The sequence below is a fragment of the Carcharodon carcharias genome, chromosome 6, assembly GCF_017639515.1.
Source record: "Carcharodon carcharias isolate sCarCar2 chromosome 6, sCarCar2.pri, whole genome shotgun sequence".
Taxonomy (NCBI): domain Eukaryota; kingdom Metazoa; phylum Chordata; class Chondrichthyes; order Lamniformes; family Lamnidae; genus Carcharodon; species Carcharodon carcharias.
Genome location: NC_054472.1, coordinates 169,019,429 through 169,040,288, shown reverse-complemented (window position 1 = coordinate 169,040,288; position 20,860 = coordinate 169,019,429). Strand labels below are relative to the sequence as shown.

At 43.4% G+C, this 20,860-nt stretch overlaps 1 protein-coding gene across 1 annotated transcript in view; it reads right to left on the bottom strand.

The window, feature by feature from the left end:
* The window catches only part of arhgap28 (Rho GTPase activating protein 28), a 211,263-nt gene that overhangs the window by 134,377 nt on the left and 56,026 nt on the right, over window positions 1–20,860 (bottom strand). The gene's annotated exons all lie outside the window — the stretch shown is intronic.

Here is a 20,860-nt window from a genome sequence, read left to right as displayed (position 1 = left end):
GCATTGAGATAGAGGATCAGCAATGATCGTATTGAATGGCAGGGCATGCTCAAATGGCTGAATGACCTACTCCTATTTTCTATGTTTCTATGGCAAATCTTCAGAATTCTCTACCCCAGAGATCTGTGGAGGCTCAGCCACTGTATCTTCATGCAGAATTTGATAGATTTTGAGATATTAAATAAATCAAGGGATATGGGGATAGTGCAGGAAAATGGAGTTGAGGTAGAAGATCATCCATGATCTAGTTAAATGATGGAGCAGGCTCATGGAGCTACATGCCCTACTCCTCCTCCTCTTTCCTCTGTTCCTATGACTCCCTCCTTAATTGCTTTACTTTGGTGTCATGTTGGATCTTGACATTGGATTTAAGCTGCATTTATGCAGTAAATATACAGTGTGAATTACAAAAAACTCTGCACTCAAAAGTACAGCTGTAATGTAAATGCACCTTATTGTCAGACTTAACTAGAAACTGGTGAGGGAGCGGGAGAACAAACTTATAATTAGTTAAATTGGTTAATTACATAAGGGAGAAGCAATAACCAAATCTAAATGCTGCAACGGAAATAGACAGAGGTCTTTGAAGAGATTTTTTTATTCTTTCATGTGATGTTGACTCACTGATAAGGCCAGCATTTGTTGCCCATTCCTAATTATCCATTCTTGAACTGCTGCAGTCCATGTGGTGTAGATACACCCACAGTGCTGTTAGGAAGAGAGTTCTAGGACTTTGATCCAGTGACAGCAAAGGAACTGTGATATATTTCCAACTCAGGATGTTGAGTGACTTGGAGGAGAACATCCAGGTGGTGATTTGCATCTGCTTAAATCCAATGTCAAGATCCAACATGACACTAAAGTAAAGCAATTAAGGAGGGAGGCATAGGAACATAGGAAAGAGGAGGAGGGGTAGGGCATTTTAGCTCCTCAAGCCTGCCCCACCATTCACCTAGATCATGGATGATCTTCTTCCTCAACACCATGTTCTAGGAGGTAGAGGTTGTGGCTTTGGAAGGTGCTATCAAAGGAGTCTTGGTGAGTTGCTGTAGTGCATTTTGTATATAATACACACTGCTAATACTGTTTTGTTGGTGATGGAAGGAATTAATGTTTAACATGGTAGATGGGATGCCGATCAAGCAGACTGCTTTGTCCTGCATGTTTTTGAGCTTGAGTGTTGTTGGAGCTGCACTCATCCAGGCAAGTGGAGAGTATTCCATGACACTCCTGATTTATGCCTTGTAGATAGTGGGCAAGCTTTGGGGAGTCAGGAGGTGAGTTAATCATCACAAGATTCTTAGCCTCCAACCTGCTCTTGTAGCCACAATATGTGTATGGCTAGTCCAGTTCAGTTTCTGGTCAATGCTCATGAATGTTGATGGTGGACGATTCAATGACAATAATGCCATTGAACGTCAAGGGGAGATAGTTAGATTCTCATTGCCTGGCACTTGTGTGGTATGAACATGTGTTTTGTTTTCCCAACTTTCTGGACTATAACAAATCCAGCAAGAAAAAAATGTGTGAGGAGCCCATTAAATGTACAGCAAAGGTCTAGTTATTAGCAGGAGGTTTCCAAGAAGTTGCACGTTAAAGTAAAACGAACAAGACTTTTGCCAAGCCATGTTATTCTCCCTATAACTGACAACCCATGTGGCTGGCTCTGGAATTTTGAGAGTTACGCTAATTAAATTGATTAAAGTCATAGTGGAGACAGGGAAAAAAGAGAAGGTTAGGAATCAGAGGTGACTAGGAACCAATTAGGGCTGGAAGAACAGCAATAGGTACTAACATAAGATAAAAACAAAAAAACTGCGGATGCTGGAAATCCAAAACAAAAACAGAATTACCTGGAGAAACTCAGCAGGTCTGGCAGCATCGGCGGAGAAGAAAAGAGTTACGTTCTGTCGAAGGGTCATGAGGACTCGAAACGTCAACTCTTTTCTTCTCCGCCAATGCTGCCAGACCTGCTGAGCTTTTCCAAGCAATAGGTACTGCTGTTTCCAATGTGGAAGGTCTAGCATGAGGTGTAGGGGATGGTATACTGCTGAGAGGAAGACACTGGTAATGCAATGCAGATGATTAATCAGATGTTTGTAGCCTGGGGGTATGGGTGGTTATGCCTCCATTCACAATCTCAAACAATCTGTGCTTCCATAAACACCACCTAACTTCCATGCCCACAGATCACTCTGTTGAGTTATACTTGTTACCTAGGAAAGTAATTGCTGTAATTCAAGACCTTCCTCTGCCCTCTGGGGCTATTCTCCTTCTGCCCATTTTATTATATCCATCAATGGTCACTATACCCGTGCACTTGCACTGCAATCTCTAGCATTTACTTTCCTCACTGCTGTAATGAAATCTTCCCATTTGTTGAGCTTACTAATTCCAATCAAGTACTTGCCATTTCTATAGTTGGGCACCAGTATAGAAGCAACAACAAGGATTTAAACTTAAATTGGACTTCTTCAGCTAGCATTTTTGATAGGATTATCCTAAACACAGACAAAGACCATTGGCCTGAAATTTTAAACTTATCTCCACAAACACTGCCTAAACCACTAAGTGATCTCCAAATGTTCCACTATTAATTCTGATTTCCAGCATCTGCAGAGTTTGACTTTTTGTCGAGTTGCCTGCTGTTACTTTGTGATTTGAAACAGAAGAACATGTAGGGTCATAGGGAGAAGGCAGGGGAATGGTATTGCTCAGTCGGACAGTTGGTGCTGACACGAGGGGCCAAATGGCCTCCTTCTGCATTGTAACAATTCTGTGATTCAGTGAATTTGTTCCAGAAATAGCTAGATCATCTTCATTGACGTGAAACCTAGAAATGCCAGGTCTCATGTTTCTACATAATCTCCCTCTTCTCGTTAATCACAACTTGTAGTTATAATTTAAAAAGAAAATTAGTGTACAAGAAATGCTTTGTTCATTTGCTTGACTCAGCTCATGTGCTACACTTGTCTGTTGAGTATATTTAAGAGAAAGGCATATAGAAGCAAGCCTGCAATATGTAAAATAATGTCTGTCAAGTTACTGAAGCAATACCAACAATACTTTGGGAGGGAAACATACAGAAGAGGAATTCATCCCACAGTTAAACCAAAAAGTAAGCTTCAATAAATCTTACATAGAGGAAACCTGTCAAGACATAATAAAATTAATATTAGTTAGCAGGTTCAGGGCTCAGTGTAATTGAGCCAGAGCAATTAGGAATGCCTCAATTCGATCCTGCATTTTGGCTGATTAAATTAGTTTCAGCTGGGGTTCAATACTAGCGGTGCTGAGGTTAGTCCCAGAGCCTTTTGAATGGTTTAAGCAAAAGAAATAAGCCTGGGCTCCCACTTCCAATTCCTGGTGCTACCTGTGAGATGGGACACATGATGGCATTGGGTGAATAACAATTTTGGGATTAGCTGCCAAATAGCCTGTTGACACTACAGAATAGATTTTCCTCCCTTTTTTGCTGCTGGAAGTGACAGCAAACACTCAACATTCCCACCCATGCTTGGGTGGGTTTATTCAAAGGGAATGTTATTGAAGGAAATACATGATACAATGTATTTCCCTTCAATAATGGCTTAACAGGGTATTAAGCACACCACCACTTTCCAAAATCCATTCCATGTAATGAGATGGGAGGGTGGGGTTTACATTTTTTATGGCCCACAAGCTGAGTACAATCACAAGACAATTTTTTAAAAGATCCACAGATCCACACTCTGCTGCTTCAGATGACCAACGTTGTAACATTCCCACCACCAGGATCATGTTCCTAGACATAGTTGCAAATCCCACCGGGACCCAGTCCATCTGCAGGACCAGCAGAGTCCATCTTAGTCAACCTGAGGGAGGTGCAGGCTGATACCAGTCCGCCAGCCCAATCTAGGTATTGCTGCCTAGAGTGGTCTCTTAGATAAAGTACTGGAGGTACTAAGAGCCAATGGGGAGGAGAAAAATTAACAAACGTTTGAAATTTTCTTTTCTTACTGTAGGTTTTGAGGATCCATCGATTGAGCTTTCCCATTCGGGTGAGTTAAGGTCAGCTACAAATTGTAAGAAATTGAACTTTTCAGGGGATATGAAAGAATTCTTATAGAATTGGCTAGCCTCACTCTTAGGCAGTCCCTTGGGACCTCGGTTGCCTTGCTTCCACCCCGAATCGATGGGTTCTGAGATGGCTAGTAAGTCCAATGTGCAATCTGCAGACTCTGCCATGTGTGGGGCAGGTGAAGCTTGAAGGATTGGGTAGATGGGTTGTCTGGAGGTTTGTGAGCACTCTCTGATGCCTCAGCTTCACCTTTGTATGTTCCCAACAAAGTGTCTTTACGTGTTCTGTGCCTTCCCAAATGAGCATTCTACATTTTGGATGGTTACAAACCAGAGTCTCCCATGAGTTGGTTGATATGTTGGCAATTTGTTTGGTAATGTTTAGTGATTGGTGAACAGAGGCATTACCTGGCAGAGGCCGTTTCTCTTCTCTCTTTAGAAAAACACTTAAGCATTCCCTGGCTGAGAGTATGGAGCTCTTGGGGAGCTTTGTGGTGCCTTGTGCACTCCCTTATCTATATGAGGTGCTGGCAGGAGTTAACAAATGGCACCCAGCATGAGGTGAGCTAAAAGATGACTTCAGCCAAAGAGATGGATGAGAGGAGGTGACACCTTGGTTACCTGTCCTGAAGTCATTGGCCAGAGCCATTCCAATCAATGATCAAACAGGGTAAATAACAAACCCCTAGGAAAAAACATATATTAGCGCATGCTCAGAGGCAGGCAGCAGGCTTGGTGAGACGGCTGCCTTCTTCAAAGGGAGGAAGACCAGGGAAGAATGAGGGGAAGAGTTTCCTAACACTTCAACTAGACAGCAGAAGACTGTTGGGGTAACATACCGAGATCAACACTCTCTCTGCGTCACCTGTCCATTCATCCTCTAGACATGTAAACTGTTATCACCTGTCATGGATCATATGCTTTTCCTATCTATTTAGCTTATGCATCATATCTATTGTTGCTTCTTAATAAACTACTTAAGAAATTACTTAGCAGTTTGACCTTTTTTGGGTAATTTGCAATTCCCAAACCTAAATCTTGCAGAACAAAGAATGTCAGTTGGCTCAATTTAACTCATCCAACCATCCAGAGAGAACATAACCCCATTATAGCATCCAACGTTTTCCAAAGTAAATTTTCAAAAATTCATTTATGAGATGTGGGCTTTGCTGGCTGGACCAATATTTATTGCCCATACCTAGTTGCCATCAAGAAGTTGGTGGTGAGCTGCCTTCTTAAACTGCTGCAGTCCATGTGGTGTAGACACACCCACAGTGCTGTTAGGGAGGGAGTTCCAGGATTTTGACCCAGCAACAGTGAAGGAATGGTGATATATTTCCAAGTCAGGATGGTGAGTGATTTGGAGGGGAACTTCCAGGTGATGGTGTTCCCATCTATATGCTGCCCTTGTCCTTCTAGATGGTAGTGGTCATGGGTTTGGAAGGTGCTGTCAAAGGAGCATTGGTGAGTTCCTGCAGTGCATCTTGTAGATGGTACACGCTGCTTTCTTGGATGGTGTCAATCTTCTTGAGTGCTGTTGGAGCTGCACTCATCCAGGAAAGTGGAGAGTATTCAATCACACTCCTGACTTGTGCCTTGTAGACTGTGGACAGGCTTTGGGGAGTGGGGAGGTGAGTTACTCATTTCAGGATTCCTAGCCTCTGATCTGCTCTTGTAGGCATAGTATTTATATGGCTAGTCCAGTTCAGTTTCTGATCAATGGTAACACCTAGGATGTTGAAAGTGGGGCAATGATAGTAATGTCATTGGACGTCAAGAGGCGATGGATAGATTCCCTCTTGTTGAAGATGTCATTGTCTGACACTTATGTGGTGCAAATGTTACTTGCCATTTGTCAGCCCAAGTCCAGGTCTTGCTGCAAGTGGACACAGATTGTTTCAGTATCTGAGGAATCGCGAATGGTGCTGAACATGGTGCAATCATCAGCAAACATCCCCACTTCTGACCTTATGATGTTGAGGCCCGCTCGCCGAGGCATAAAATGACACGGGGTGACATTGGGTGTGCATCCGGATGTCACCACTCTTCATTTAGAATTTCAGTTCGGGTATGCAGCCGAGTCAGCTGCGCGCACGCCAAACTGTTAAGGGCCTATTGAGGCCTGTTAAAAAGCAACTAAGGCAATCCGCTGAGCTGCCCATCCAACCTTAAGGTTGACGGGGGGCAGGCAGGCGAAGAGCCCAGGCGGCTTTTGCATTTTTCTTGGAACCTCATCCACAGGCGGAATGAGGTTTCATGAATGATTTAAAATTTTCAGGAAATTTTTAAAATTAAAATTAGTACACATGTCCCAGCTCATGTGACAGTTTCACATAAGGGGACATGTCATAAAAAAATTTTCAACTTTATTAAACTGTTTAACTTAACACTAAACTACCTGAGGAATCTTTGTGCCTCGGAGATTTCTGCACTCTTTCACATGCATGCGTGAAAGAGTGCACTCCCAACTCAGGCAACCTCCCCCCCCCCCCCCCCCCCCCCCCCCCATCCCCCATCCTCCGCCCGCACAGGGAGCACACAGGATTTCCGGGCGCGCATCACGCTGGGCGGGCCTTAATTGGCCTGCCCACATAAAACGGCAGTGCCTAGCCGATCGCGGGCAGCAATTGGCTGCATGCCTGCCCCCACACAACCCTCCTGATGGGGAGAAAATTCTCCCTAATGTTTATGTAGCACACATCTGTTCCTTGCTATGAGTGGCACTTTATACTTCTCTACAATAAATCTTATCTGCCATTGTACTTCATTTATTTATGTTGTAGAATTAAATTTCAGAACTGCCTCTTCCCATTCAACCTCCCTTCCTAGCTTGATATAGTTTCTAAATTTGGCCACTTGAGTTTCTGAATCTAGCTAAGTTATTTAAGCACAATCGTGCAACTCCAACACCAAGCTCCACTCAAGCTCTGATGTTGCTAAACCCCAGCCACTTTCTCATTCATTCCCATAGTTTACCACTGAATCGCCACAGTTCTGAGTGTAATTAATGACCTTTAACGTGGAACTTGATCAAAAGCCTTTTATCAAAAGTCTAGATACACAATATTGTAGGGTTTGCTACAGTGCATTTCGTTTGTCACTTCTTCAAATTCAAGGAGATTAGGCAGGCGGGGTCTGTCCTGAATCCACGTTGGCTGCTGTTAACTAGGTTACTGTTGTACAGAATGATCCTCAAGTTTAATTCCACTGCTCAAGACCAATCAATATGGATTTACTTCAGTGTGCACTTTGAATATGAATATCTATCAGGCTTAGTTCTTTTCGTGTTTTCAGAATACATACTGCTCCCATGTATTGCGACAAGAGGTCATCACCCTGAAATGTTAACTGTTTCGCTCTCTCCATTGATGCTGCCTAAGCAACTGAGTGTTTCCAGCACGTACTGTTGCTATTTCACTGTTCCTAGTACACTGTTTGAAATCCTCTGAGCATGTCCAAATGAATTGCATCTGAGTATGGCTAAGCCTCTTTCCTTGTGTAGTTCTGCCTTGCCATATATTAATCCTCAGCCCTGCTCTCACCAGTATTATCCTGTTGTAAATTTTGTATACATCACAGTTACTGTGGACAAAGCCAGAACAAACAACTATAATTTCCCATGAGAAAACCATATAAAAATCATAAATATACATATTCACGTCAAACATCATAAACCATTCTAATTATTGTACAGCCGCACTGTACAATAACATACAGTGACATAAAAAATACCATTTGTTTCCAGTCGTCTTATATTTAAGGTTACTTCTTGAACATGTCACTTATTGATTTATTCTACCTCACCCCAGTTTCAGTATCGAGTTTTCTAATATGCTTAAGCACCCTGACAGCAAAGTATTGTTATTCAGCACAATGATCATATGAAGTTTACTTAAAAACAGTGTTACATATACCTGTGGAAACTGCACTCTATACAACTATTTTCATCACTTACCTACCACAAGATAAACCATTTTCTACAAGCAAGCATTAACTCCTGTCATACCAAAGAGTTCTTCCGTTGAGTCTCAATTAAGCTGTCTGTGAAATGGGCAGATACCTCAATATGAAGCAGCTTTTCCTGAAACAGTGTTTTGAAATAAAATCTGGTTATGTTTGTGATATACAACTGTGCTTACGTTTACACTGAGCACTCAGCCAGCTGAAAACCTTGCCTCGGACTATGTTTTTAAGTCAGAGATACATATTTCAGCAAGTTCCACCTGCAAAGTAAATATTGGAACCCAATGATACAGAAAAAAAAATGAAGAAAAAGATTTTCACTTTTAAGAAGTAGAAAGGATGTGGAAGATAAATATATGAACATATACTGGGCCATTAGTTTGTTGTAAGTGTGAATCGAACTACCTCTGTTATTTAGACGTATCCATTTAATTTCAACAACATTGTGTGGCGCAAGTTACGGAGGTATAATTTGATGTCAGTGAGAGAAACCAGGCACCTGGAACCTGCATGAACAGGTTACAAACCAAGTACCTCCTTAATAAATCAGATTAACAGTGCAAGGACTGAGAAGGAATTGCAAATTAGAGTGGGTGAGTTCATTGCCAAATCAGGTATTGAAAGAAATAATGAGAGAGGTCGAAAGATTGGACTAAGGGAGAGAAAAAGGAAAAATTAAAAATAAAGCTAAATTTCATACTTTTTTAAAAAAATCCAATTAAAACCTGAATGAATGAGACTCTGCTCTTGTAATAGTTCATTTCTGCTGTTGCAAATGTTCATTGGCAGTAATTAATAGTTAAAATGTAGTTAAGAATCTAACAGCTAATCCAGGTTTAATTAAATATGTAGCGACTGTAAATAGCTCCAAGACACCTCACATCGCTTCAGATAAGATCAAGTTTTTTGAGGTAAGTTTTTAGTTCTTATTTACCTTGCAAATGCTGCAACTTCACACCACGCAGTGCATTTCCAAGATGAACCAGACAGTAAAGTACCACTCTCTCAAAAGGTGGCACATCTAGGACTGCAACTTTTAGATTTCTGTGTTTAATCACGTCTCTGCCTTTGTCTGTAGTTGCCATACCCATTTGCATCTAATCAGCAGCCAATTTGCAGACAGCAAACTCCCACCAACAGCATCGACATTAGTATTTTTGTAATTCCAGATTTATTTGATTAGCTGAGTTTAAATTCCCCAGCTGCCCTGGTGGGATTTGAATTTGTGTTGCTGGATCTTTAGTTTAGACCTTTGGATTACTAGGCCAGATGCCACAACCAAGCCTTCCGGCACCCTGATAAGACTGCTCCTTGAACATCCATTTCTCATCACCAAGAAATGAGATTGATATTCAAGAACTTGAATTGATGCTGAGAATAGGCACGAGACAGATCCCCAGTGCCAGGGGTCTGTGTTCTGAGGAAAGACTGAAGGAAAATTAACTTTTCAGCCTGGAAAGAAGATATCTGAGAGGTGATCCTGTAGAGATATATAACATTTAACCAAATACGTTCCTTAAAATAAACAGGAGTGTCAGCTTAGATCGTTGTGCTTAAGTCTTGGGTGTGGGACTTAAACCCATAACCTTCTAATTCAGTGATGAAAGTACAAGCAACTGAGCCACAGCTGGCACAAATCACAATCGAAATCATAGGAAGTGCTAATAGCACCCCCACCCCCCCCCCCTCCCCCGCTATTTTGATAGTTGCTTATGAGCCATTAGGATATGGTGACAAAGGGGTTGTTACTGGTCTAGTAACTCAGAGGCCCAAACTAAAGATCTGGCAACACCAGTTCAAATCCCACCAGGGCAGCTGGGGAATTTAAGTTCTGGTAATCAAATAATGGTGACCATGAAACTATCATCGATTGTTGTAAGAACCCATCTGATTCACTATTGCCCTTTGGGGAAGGAAATCTGTCGTTGTTACCTGGTCCGGCTTACAGGTGACCCCAGATCCACAGCAATCTGGTTGACTCTTAAATGCCCTCTGAAATGACCCAGCCTTAAACCTCAGTTGTATCCAAGAAGATGGTTCATCACCAATTTCTCAACAGCAATTAGAGATGGGCAATAAACACTGGCCTTACCAGTGACGCATGACCTTCTGAATTCATATTTAATTAAATATAAATTTTAAGATAAAATGGGGGAAAAAGGAAAACAGAAAAGTAGAAGCATTCAATATTCATATGGGAATATTTAAAATGTGTTTTAACTAATATCCACCGTAACCGTTCTTGTGATATCTGAGAGCTTTAGCACTGTGACACATTGATGTCAAAATAAACAATGATATGACCCGAGAGCTTCATAAAATGGCTAACTCAGGAAAAATTAAATTTTCTTTAACCTGTCAGCATTCCAAACATTGGAAAACTCAAAGGGAAAGGTAAAACGTGTTGGAAGATCCTTCTGCAATGCAGAGGGCACAAGTCCAGTGTGCAGCATATATCCCGTGGTTTGTTCTTAATCTCAAATGGTAACAGACTTCCTACTGAGAAAGTAAAGCAAGGATGTAAACATGGTGAAAAGAATACCTCACTCCCACAAGGCAGAATATAAATAAGCCATGCGCCACTCTTGTAAGTGAATAACAGCTAGCTTCTCTAGGAATGGATAGACTTGGGTTGTTTTTGTTGGAGCAGAGAAGACTGAGGGGCGACCTGATCAAGGTGTACAAGATTATGAGGGCATGGACAGGGTGGATAGGGAACAGCTGTTCCCCTTAGTTGAAGGGTCAGTCACAAGGGGACATAAGTTCAAGGTGAGGGGCAGGAGGTTTAGGGGGGCTGTGAGGAAAAACTTTTTTACCCAGAGAGTGGTGATGGTCTGGAATGCACAGCCTGGGAGGGTGGTGGAGGCGGGTTGCCTCACATCCTTTAAAAAGTACCTGGATGTGCATTTGGCACGTCATAACATTCAAGGCTATGGGCCAATTGCTGGTAAATGGGATTAGGTAGGTATGTCAGGTGTCTCCCATGTGTCGGTGCAGACTTGATGGGCCGAAGGGCCTCTTCTGCACTGTGATTCTGTGATTTTCCAACTCTAAAGTGATGAACTTTTGTGGGTAGGGTTTAACAGAAGGCTTCATCACTGGGTCAATCTAATAAATGAAGTGGCTTTCAAGACTGCCAGCACTAGACCAGCCTTCAGATAACTCTAAGGATAAATAACTGGTGACATTTCCCTGAGCTGCACAGTGGCTAGACGAACACTGCGCAAACATGGTGGCAAATTGCTCAACTAAATGCGGCCAGCCAATTAACATTATGGATGTTATTGCACCTTGCCAGCTAACATGACTGTCTGCAGCATCTGATATTTTTGGTAACCTAAGCTCACAACACCAAACACTACTACCTGTGGTGATGGGAGAAATTCAGTGAAGAGTTCGTGACTCCTGTGATCAATGTGATCCTTTGTGCATTGGAGATAGTTTTTCATAATGCTCATGTGTTTTGATGCTGACAACGCTCATGTTGAGTAGCCTGTTTAAAAAAATGAATCTTGTCCTTGGCTTTATTAATGGAGGCAGAGTAAAAAAATAAGTTAACCTAAAATCACAGGTTAGGCCTCAGCTGGATTGTGAGCCCAACTCTGGGCATTACACTTGAGGAAGTGAGTCAAACTCTTGGAGAGGGTGCAGAGGTTGTTAGAAATGGTGCCAGAGATGAGGGACTTGCACTATATAGAGAGACGAGTACCAGCTCTTTTGTCAATGATCTACAACGTATACCCTCTGGTCAATGAAAACATATTTTCTCCTTACTTTACTCTATCCAAACCCATCATGCTCTTAAGCATCTCTCTTAAATCTCCCCTTAACATTCTCTGCTCTAAAGAGAACAATTCCAGATGAGGAAACACTTTAATGATCTGGAATGCGCTGCCTGAAAGGATGTTGGGAGCAGATTCAATAGTAAATGGGTGGATACTGGAAAGGGATAAACTTGCAGGACTATGAAGAAAGAGAAGAGAAGTGAAGTGAGACTAATTGGATAGATCTTTAAGGCTGGGATTGAGATTCCCACCCAAAGTCAATGGACTTGTGGCTGTCTGTCCGAATTTTCTGTCCCTTTGGTGACGATTCCCGCCACTGGTGGGACCAGAAAACCCCAGCCTAAGGCTGGCACAAGTACGATGGGCCAAATGGTATCTTTCTATGCTGTAAGATTCTATAATTAAGAAGCTACAGGTGCCTCTTTGTATTGTACCCAGGCGCTCATAAAGAAGCTAAAATCACCTTACACAGTATCCTGTATATGGGATATGGTCCTCCTTGCCTCTTTCTTTGCTTTCTTATGCCCCAGCTTACATCTTTTTGGGTGATGTCAAGAAAGTGCATTCACTCATCCTGCTTGGAGTCTTTTGGGTCATTATCCTTCTCCTCAGGCAGGCGGCTTCACTAGAAGTTTCAATTTTCCTTTTGAAGGAATGGCATAAGGGCAGGTTTTATGAATAAAAGTCTGGACTGGAGAGGATTTTATATTTGAAGACATAGACCTCTAAACATAGACTGCTAAAGTTACATGCAGTTAAAACATTACAGAGCAATTTATGTTATGTATTAAATCTATGTATTTTATCCTGTTAAAGTGACAATGTTTAAAAAGTAGCTCCACTTCATGAGGTTAGAAAGCAGGGGCAATTATCAGTATTGTACAGGCTTTTCTTGGCTATATACGTCTTTGGCTTTTTTCCTCAGACTTAATACAAATTCAACATACTGCTCTTTTAAACTATTTTCCATTTTCCTCAGCACCACTGATAATTTGGGATATATTTTTTACCTTTTTAGGCTATTTTAGTTGAGACAATTTGACACTCCATTATTATGGCCAGGATTTTCCGCAGGGAAGAGGCGGCAGGACGAGAGCTGTACTGGGGCAGGAGGGTGTCCCAGGGTGTGTGCAGGGACACATGTTGATCTGTGGAAGTGGCTTCAAGTTGGTGAGGGCTGAGGAGGCAGCTCCAGAGGAGATGAGGCCAGATGGACATGTGAGGGTATGTGTGTGAGAATGGGTGGTGATGTCCCTTGAGCTGGCAATGGGTGAGATGCCAGTGAATGTGTGTTGGGCTTGAGTGTGTGAGGTTAGAGTTGGGATGAGATGGTTGCCATACCCTGGCTGAATGGATGAGATCATTCATCCTCAATCTGCATTGAATGGCCAACCTCTTCTTTGCAACATTGGCACTGATCACCCCTACCATCACCTACCAAGCCAGAGTGGTAATGTAGTTGCCCCTCCTGTGGGTAGTTCACAGAATATCACAGTGCAGAAGAGGCCCTTCGGCCCATCCAGTCTGCACCGACACGAGAGACACCTGACCTACTACCTAATCCCATTTACCAGCACTTGGCCCATAGCCTTGAATGTTATGACGTGCCAAGTGTTCATCAAGGTACTTTTTAAAGGATGTGAGGTAACCTGCCATCACCACTCTCTGGGTAAAAAAGCTTGTCCTCACATCTCCCCTAAACCTCCTTCCCCTCACCTTGAACTTATATCCCCTTGTGACTGACCCTTCAACAAAGGGGAACAGCTGCTCCCTATCCACCCTGTCCATGCCCTTCATAATCTTGTACACCTCCATCAGGTCACCCCTCAGTCTTCTCTGCTCCAGTGAAAACATCCCAAGTCTATCCAACTTCTCTTCATAACTTAAATGTTTCATCCCAGGCAACATCCTGGTGAATCTCCTCTGCACCCCCTCCAATGCAATCACATCCTTCCTATAATGTGGTGACCAGAATTGCACACAGTACTCCAGCTGTGGCCTCACCAAGGTTTTATACAACTCCAACATGACCTCCCTACTTTTGTAATCTATGCCTCAATTGATAAAGGCAAGTGTCCCATATGTCTTGTTCACCACCCCTAACATGCCCCTCCGCCTTCAGAGATCTATGGACACACACGCCAAGGTCCCTCTGTTCCTCAGAACTTCCTAGTGTCATGCTGTTCATTGAATACTCCCTTATCAAATTACTCCTTCCATCTCACACTTTTCAGGGTTAAATTCCATCTACCACTTATCTGCCTATTTGACCATCCCGTCTATATTTTCCTGTAGCCCAAGACACTCAACCTCACTGCTCACCACCCAGCCAATCTTGTGTAATCCACAAACATATTAATCCTACCCCCCACATAGTCATCTATGCCGTTTATATAATAGTTGCCCCTCCTGTGGTCAGAGTGGGGGTAGAGGACATCACAGCAGGCCTCCATAGTGTCTAAAAGGCACTCAAGGGCTGCAGCCTTCTTGCCTTTTGGGGCCATGTCTTCTTTGCTACAGTCTTGGGCTGGCAGCACTGAGCGCGGCTGTACTTTAAATGCAGTGCCTGGCATGATGAAGCCACAAGGCGATGGCATGGCGTGTGCATGAGATCCCACCCATCATGGAAACGGTGTATTTCCCAGGAATGTACAAGTAATGTGGCAGGTTTGGGACGATGCGGTGTGAAAACCCGCCGAACCATTATTTTACCCGCCCGTTACTGCACTTAGTGCGAATCTGGGACAATTCTGCCCTATGGTTGAGTTGTTGGGGAAAGGCAGTGTCTTTATGACAAGGTTTTTTTGAAAATATTGTCTCTCTTTTTTAAGTTGGGAAGGTGAAGCACCAGAAAGAAAATAGTGGATAGCATTATTATCATGAGTAACACTGCACGTTTTCCAAAATGATTTGCGTCATCCCAGTTAATAGAAAGAAAGATTTGACGAATAGGTTTGCTTTCAGATGCTGGCCCTTTAACACGTTGTTTTAGCAATATATGCCAAGCCTTCTCTTTGAAGTTTGGCTTTCAATTGGATTTGGTTGTGCCATGCCTTTTCTTTGATTGAATGCCAATACACAATCAGCCAAGCTCATTAAAAAAGGTCAAGTGGCTCATTTCCAGTTTGTTAAACTGGTTCATTTGCATGATTTCATTAAACTTTCCTTTAGTTTCTGCCAACACACTATAGATTATAATGTAAACATATGAGAAGTACTATTTATTATGACTGCAGTAACAGCTTGCACGTATACAGAGCATCTTTAATATCATGGAGTGTGCTACAGATGATGAATGGAGCTGAGGACAGTAATAGCAATATTTAAAGAAAATGACTGAAAAAACACAGTCAGAGATAAGCTTTGGGAAGGCTTTAGAAAACGGACAGAGAGCTAGGAAAGAGGACAGACTTTTAGGGGAAAGTTTCCGGGTATGAATCGAAGACAGCTGAAGGTCCAGTTACCAAGGCTGGAGCACAAAGCAGTGAATGGGGAAGGCATCTCAGTCAGATAGACTTGAGGACACGTGGTGACATGGAAGGGTGACATTGCATTGGAGAGGGTGCAGAGGAGATTCACCAGGATGTTGCTTGGGCTGGAGCATTTCAGCTATGCAGAGAGGCTGGATAGTTTAGGGTCGTTTTCCTTGGAGCAGAGAAGGCTGGGGGGGTGGGGGGTGGGGAGTTGGGGGGATCTGATAGAAGTATACAAAATTATGAGGGGCATGGATAGGGTAGATAAGACAAAACTTTCCCTCTTAGTGGAGGTGTCAGTAACCAGGGGGCATAGATTTAAGGTAAGGGGCAGGAGGTTTAGAGGGGATTTGAAGAAACATTTTTTCACCCAGAGGGTGGTTGGAACCTGGACCACACTGCCTGGGGGTGCAGGTGGTAGAGGCAGGAACCCTCACAATATTTATGTATTTAGATGAGCACTTGAAATGCCATAGTATACAGGGCTACGGGCCAAGTGCTGGAAAATGGGATTAGACTAGATAGATGCTTGATGGCTGGCACGGACACAATGGGCCGAAAGGCCTGTTCCTGTGCTGTATATCTCTATAACTCTATGGCTGGAGGATGTTCCTGAGATACAGGGAGAGAGAGGTAAGGCCATAACTAGGATTTTGATGTGTTAGCAGAAAATGCGATTTGCAGGAACAGTGGGGTAATAGACGGCGGTGGAGTGGGGGGCGGAGGAGGGGGTCAGGACAGGATACGGACAGTAATGTTCTGGATGATTTGGTGTCATGGAGGGACTCGGAAAGAGGGGAGAACAGTGGAGAAGTCAAGTCTGAAGCTGAACAAGTTATGAATGAAGTGTTGACTGTCAGTAAAGAGAGGCTAGACAGAATCTTTCGGACATTGTTATAATCGCGGGTCCCGGTCCCACATAGGTAAGCGGCAGCAATGCTACAGGAGGCAACCAATCAAGAAGCTGCCTCGGCATTCACTGTCCAATTAAGGACAGCGGGCGCTTTCCCAAGGCAGGAGGGCCCCCAGTATTGGACAGGCAGCTGCCGCTAAGGCAGGTAGGCAAGTGTAAGGGTGCCTCCAAATGGAAGCACGCTGCGAGACCTACTTAAATTTTTAAAATACAGACGGCTCTTTGGGTCATTTTTGTGGAGGAGAAAACCCTCCGCTGGAAGGGTTATGGTCGAAGCTGCAGCCTCTTTTATTCCTGCAGCTCATCTTGGACCAATGAGAGGAGGCACCGAAAGCTCTCTGGCCTGCTGCCTCCAAGGTGCTGCCAGCCTCTGCTCTTGGACACGGGATGGTCGATGTCAGTAAGACAGCTTTGGCATCTGCAACTTTCCCCTAAGTGGAGCCTCTATTAGCCTATTTGGATACCCACCACTGCCAGGGAAGTATATCTGCTGTGTGCCCACCTCCAGCAAAAGTACACTTCTACACAGCAGACCCTCCCATCACCACCTCCAAAGCCACCTCTGCAAGGCTGGTAAAATTCCACCTATTGGGTCAGAGGTGAATGATATTACAAGACAGAAAATCAACAGACTTGATGATGGACAGGAGTTGAGTTTCGCAACTGGGTTCAGGGTCAAAGAGAAAGTTACACCCATGCAAAGATAACAGAGGCTCCCGATCTTTACTACATAAGAGGCAGCTTAAATCCATGTTGATTTCAGCAATGAGCCCTGCTAATCTCTCTCTTTATTCTGACTACACCTCATTAGAAGTAGTTAGAACAAAGGACAAGAACAAAGAAAAGTACAGCACAGGAACAAGCCCTTCGACCCTCCAAGCCTGCGCCGATCATATTGCCTGTCCAACTAAAACATTTTACACTTCCGGGGTCCATATCCCTCTATTCCCATCCTATTCATGTATTTGTCAAGCTGCCTCTTAAACACCATTATCGTACCTGCTTCCACCACCTCTTCTGGCAGCGAATTCCCGACACTCACTGCCCTCTGCATCAAAAACTTACCCCACACATCTCCTCTATAGTTTTCTCCTCTCACCTTAAATCTATGTCCCCTAGTAATTGACTCTTCCACCCTGAGAAAAAGCTTCTATCTACTCTGTACTTGACACATAATTTTGTAAGCTTCTATCAAGTCACCCCTCAATCTCCATTGCTCTAGTAAGAACAATCCGAGTTTCTCCAACCTCTCCTCATAGCTAATAACCTCCAGACCAGGCAGCATCCTAGTAAACCTCCTCTGCACCCTCTCCAATGCCTCCATATCCTGGTAATGTGGCGACCAGAATTGCACGCAATATTCCAAGTGTGGCCTAACCAAGGTTCTATACAGCCGTAGCATGACTTCCCAGCTTTTATACTCAATACCTCTGCCAATGAAGGCAAACATGTCATATGCCTTCCTGACTACTTTATCCACCTGCGTTGCCAGTTGCAGTGACCTGTGGATCTGTACACCCAGATCCCTCTGCCCATCAATGCTCTTGAGGGTTCTGCCATTTACTGTATAATTTCTACCTGTATCAGATCTTCCAAAACGTATTACCTTGCATTTGTCTGGATTAAACTCCATCTGCCATTTCTCCGCCCAAGTCTCCAACCGATCTATACCCCGTTGTATCCTTTGACAATCCTCTTCACTGTCTGCAACTCCTCCAACCTTAGTGTCATCTGCAAACTTACTAATTAGCCCAGTTACATTTCCTCCAAATCATTTACGTATACTACAAACAGCAAAGGTCCCAGCACTGATCCCTGCGAAACACCACTAGTCACAGCTCTCCATTCAGAAAAGCACCCTTCCACTGCTACCTTCTGTCTTCTATGACCAAGCCAATTCTGTATCCATCTTGCCAGCTCACCTCTGATCCCATGCAACTTTACCTTCTGTACCAGTCTGCCATGAGGGACCTTGTCAAAGGCCTTACTGAAATCCATGTATATAACATCCACTACCCTTCCATCATCGATCATCTTTGTCACTTCCTTGAAAAACTCGATTAAGTTAGTGAGACACGACCTCCCCTTCACAAAACCATGCTGCCTCTCACTAATATGCCCATTTGCTTCCAAATGGTAGTAAATCCTGTCACGAAGAACCTTCTCCAATAATTTCCCTATCACTGACGCAAGGCTCACCGGCCTGTAATTTCCTGGATTATGCCTGCTATCCTCCTTAAACAATGGAACAACATTGGCCATTCTCCAGTCCTCTGGGACCTCACCCGTAATCAGTGAGGATACAAAGATTTATGTCAAGACCCCAGCAATCTCCTCCCTTGCCTCCCTTGGTACTCTGGGGTAGATCCCATCTGGCTCTGGGGACTTATCCACCTTAATATTCTTCATTACGCCTAACACCTCTTTTTTGATCTCAACATGATCCAGGCTATCTACACACACTTCCCTAGACAAATCGACCGCTAAGTCCTTCTCTTTGGTGAATATTGCTGAGAAGTACTCATTTAGTATCTCTCCCATTTCTTCTGGCAACACACACACATTCCCACCTCTGTCCCTGAGTGGGCCTACCCTTTCCCTGGCTACTCTTTTGCTTTTTACATATGTATAAAAGGCCTTGGGATTTTCCTTAATCCTGTTTGCCAATGACTTTTCATGACCCCTTTTAGCCCTCCTGACTCCTTGTTTAAGTTTCTTCCTACTTTCTTTATATTCTCCACGGGCTTCATCTGTTCCCAGCCTTCTAGCCCTTACTAATGCTTCCCTTTTCTTTTTGACTAATCTCACAATATCCTTCGTTATCCAAGGTTCCTGAAACTTGCCAGGCTTATCCTTCATCCTAGCAGGAACATGCCGGTCCTGAATTCTTATCAACTGATGTTTGAAAGCCTCCCACGTGTCAGTTGTTGATCAGCTGTAGTTAGTTATGGAAGTGTTAATGAGTCACGTGAACAAACAAGTTTTACACAGTGATGCCTAGGAATTGCTTACATGATCACCATCTTTCATGAACAATTACACTCAGAACCACTTAGCTGTTTGTTTAAGCTCTCAAGTTTAGAGATGTGAACATTTAGAGCAGTTCTGTCTGTTCAATTATTAGACAGATTTAGTTAAACAGAAATTTTCATTTTACGATTTGTTATAACACGTTAACACAAGAGGCTATATATACAAGATTAAATCTAAGTGATTTAGAAGAGGCAAGAGGAACTTCCTTAAGCTGAGATTGTGAGGTTGCAAATTTCACTTCCAAGTTGAGGTAAAAACTGTCAACATTCCAAAGGAAATTGTCCCCCTTATCTTTCAGCAACTCAGAGAGAAACATAAAATACTGTGGAAGCTGGAAATCTGAAACAAAAATGGAAAGACCCCCATCTTTTTCTCTCTCCACAGATGCGGCAAGGCCTGCTGAGCTTTTCTAAAAAAAGGTCTGTGATTATTTGCTTACACAGAAGGTAAATTCCAACGTTGATTAGTTGGGTCAGATGTCCTGTTTCTGCATTGTAACTTCTATGCATTTCTAGTTTGCTAAATGTTCAACGTTATACAGAGTATCAGAATGGATACATGGATTGATTACAAGCATACGTTTTTAATGAATATATCCAGTTATGCTTTAATCCATACATCAAATCTGAATCAAGAATATGGGAAGAATATTCCCCCCGTTCGTGGTGGGGGTAGGTGGGAGTTCAGGAGCGGGCGTGTGCAGGTGTGCCTCCGATCGGGGGCGCGCTGCCATTTTACATGAGCGGGCCAATTAAGGCCTGCCCAGTGTGACGTCCTCCAGGAAGCGCTCCCTGTGCGAGCGGGTGGGGGGGGGGCATCCCTAAGCCGAGAGTGCGCTCTTTCATGCATGCGCATGGAAGAGTGCACAATCATCTCCCTGAGGCTAAGTGCTGCCTCAGGGAGATCAGCACCAAATTTAAAAATGTGAAACATAGGCAAATAAAATTTCCCTGACATTTCCCCATGAGTTGGGACATGTCCATCACTTTTAATTCAACTTTTATTAAATTTTTAAAAATCTACATGAAACCTCACCCCGCCCATGGATGAGGTTTCATGCTTTTTCTGAAGCCCGCCAGGGCTCCCAGCCTGCCCGCCAACCTTAAAGTTGGACAGGCAAGTCCTTTAGCTACTTCAATTAGTTTTTAAATGGCCTCAATAGGCCGTTGACAGGTCGGCGGGAGCACAGCTGATTCAGCTGCGTCCCCAATGACCTGAAGAGTCAAATGACACAGGGTGAGGTCAGGGGTTCCGCCCAATGTCATCCGGCATCATTTTACACATCGGCGAGTGGGCCCCGCTTGCCAAACTCAATATCCTGCTCTAGGTATCGGAATAAAGCTCCCTGGTGATTCAGTGGCTAAATGCTCAGCTCAATGGGGTCCTTAACCACAAATAGAAAGGATCCAGGTCTGATTTCCCAGTCAATTGTGCGAACACCCTTGTGGAATATTCAGCCATGGTTCCCAATCCTGTTCTTTATCCTTATCCAATGCCCTTGGGTAAAGTGCCTGTGTGCACCCAGTAATGGTTGGAAAATACCCAATATTCATTCCCAGCAAACAACACTGGACTGTGATCAACAATAAATCCAAAGACTACAACATAAGAAATTATAGAGTCCTTACCACAAC